We start from the raw sequence: 2741 nt of genomic DNA on the forward strand, positions 1-2741 counted from the left end.
ATTCAGTCAGTGAACGTGATGTAATAAATTTACACAGCAGGTCTGTCCAAAGTACCGTAGCCCAACGACAGAGATAGCGAGGAGTGGAAAAAAACTTTGTGCGATGTCTTCTCCAACTAAAGCTGTGGGAGACTGTTATGAAACCCAAATAAGGTAAGCAGCCAACAAGTTTTTACATAATACATGTTACACAGTAGTGTTAACAGTTGTAGTTTCTTACTGTTTTCAAAACGTCAGGTGGTACTTTGGGTACCATATGTGTGATTTGAATGATATTTCACATTTGAGTTGTTTAATTGACTTTTCTTACAATATCATTTTCCTTCTTCTTCCTACTTATCAGTAATGACCTCTCAACATAGTAATATTGATAGAGTGTGTTAGAGTTGGAAAATGTAAATTGATGACATTGCTATCAAGTGTGCTAGTATTTCATTTTGAAACTTCGCTGGTTGAGAATTAGTGGATTTTTTTCTGACATTATTTAATATTTGTTAATTTTCATATGATTTTGGTACGCATCGGTAATGTATCATTTTCCCATTCACGTTGATATTTTTATTTCTTGTTAATGTCGGAAAGTGCAGAGAGCTGATATGAGCAATGAATGTCTCAGTAAATTATTTTCTTTCTTTCTAAAATGTCTATTGTTGAATCTTATTTTATTCTTTTTTGAGTGCAAATGTTTCATTTTTTTCCCACTCATCAGGTTGTTACTGTTGGAAACTGTAAATAGATAATATGGCTACCATGTGTTTGTTCGTATTTCTTCATGACATATCGGTTGTTGAAATCTATTATATTTTTCTTATATTTATTTGTTGGCATTTTTTAATGTTTTCAGTACACATCAATAATAAACTGCTTACGCACATAGTGTTAATACCGGAAAGTGTAAGTAAATGATGTGGGTAACATGAGGGTCTTAGTAAATTTTTTTCTGAGTTGTCACTTGTTAAAATTTACTTTATTTTCCTTTAAACGCATGTATTTAATTTTTTGTTTATTTCTTTTTCACTCGTCAGTATTTACCTTGTTTACGTGATAATATTGATGCTGGTAGAGTTTGTCAGTGTTGTAAATTATCGAATAGATTTTATAGATACGTCTTGTGTGTTAATATCTCTTTTTGGGATGTTGCTTTTTAAAATTAGGTGTATTTTTTCTGAGATTATCTATTTCTGAAATTTTGTTTGTGTTTTCAGTACTCAATAATAACGAACTGATTACTTACTTATAATGATACCTAAGGAGTTTATTAGCGTTGGAAAGTATAGACAGATGTTATTTTTTTATGTTGCTTGAAATTTAGTATATTTCCTTCAAGTTCTTTTTTTTTTTAATTCATATTTCCTTTTCAGTTCTTAGTTGAAATTCCTGCCAGAAAAATGTCTTCGGGAATGGATGCCATCAAGTCATTTTGACTTGAGCTGGAGAATGACACTCATGAAAGTTTAAAGATCGAAGACATCTTTGCAAGCCATGGCCAGGAGAAAGAGAGGTCAGCTGAGGAAGCAGATGATCCTGAAATTACCCCCTGTGAGATGAAGACGACCAGGGGAAGAGGCTGGGATTAGTGGTATTACAGCTGTTGTGACCTTGACTTCTACTACAACAGCAACTTCTCCCTCACCATCAACCTCATCTGTTATTATCACGCTTGCTCCACCAGCAACTTTCCCCGGTTAAGGAGAGGAGTAGTAAAAGAAGAGGGGGGCCCCGGGGGGGGGGGGGGGTTGATTCCAGCCATCCAGGTGAACTCTAACTCAACGTATGGATGCTATTTAGGGAAATTGAATGACATTACTCATTGGTGCCATGACCCAGATACAGCTCTTCCACATACGTTTACTCCGAGGCATGAACCTGGAGGTCCCATCTTTGCCATGATGGGGACGAGAAATATCACCGACATTTTCTCGGTTTTGTTGGATGATCTGATGCTGACATAGATTGTCCTCTGTTCTAATGACTTCTTAACCTTTTGTAAGGGCCAATACTATCTGAAAGGTGATGATTCCTCTAGAAACTTGGACCTGAGGGAGCTCGAGACGTGCATCGAGATTCTAATCATGTCAGCTGTCAATTCCTACAGCCATATGATCATATGTAATATTTTCCGCCTGGCCTCCATCGGATTTGGAATCAGGACCTAAAAATGTTTAAGTTCATTCATGGAATCTGATGTATGTCTTAAAGCCAGGTTGCACTTTAATCATAATTTAGACTATAATTAATTTTTAGAAAGGAAAGAAACTACTTTTGAAAGGTGCCATCTGAAATCTATGGGTTTTGAAGATGGAAATGCAATCACCTATGAATGACAGGTGATGGTAAAAACAATGTGTTTTTTCATATTTTATAGATAAATGAAGCTGTACTTTATTGACTGATAATGTCATCAAGATAAAATCCATGATTTTGATACAAAATATAATGAAATAGAATTTGCCAAACTAAAATTACTTCTTACAAATTATTTATTAACTAATATTTACCAGAATATAATGAACACTTTGGAGAATCTTAAAGGAGCTTAGGTGATCTGTGAGGCATCAAATTATACAACTTAGGAATAGCTAGTGTACGAAGTCAATTCTGTAATTATGATCTCTTTGACTAACCAATTTTTTTCATAATTAGTCTTATGTTTATGAAGGATCATGCATTGCTGGATTCTGTCATTAGTAGAATTAGTTGCGTTTATCCTGTCACTTCCTCATTTTCTGCTAATGAGCGAA

Source organism: Palaemon carinicauda, chromosome 9 (assembly GCF_036898095.1).
Source record: "Palaemon carinicauda isolate YSFRI2023 chromosome 9, ASM3689809v2, whole genome shotgun sequence".
Lineage (NCBI taxonomy): Eukaryota > Metazoa > Arthropoda > Malacostraca > Decapoda > Palaemonidae > Palaemon > Palaemon carinicauda.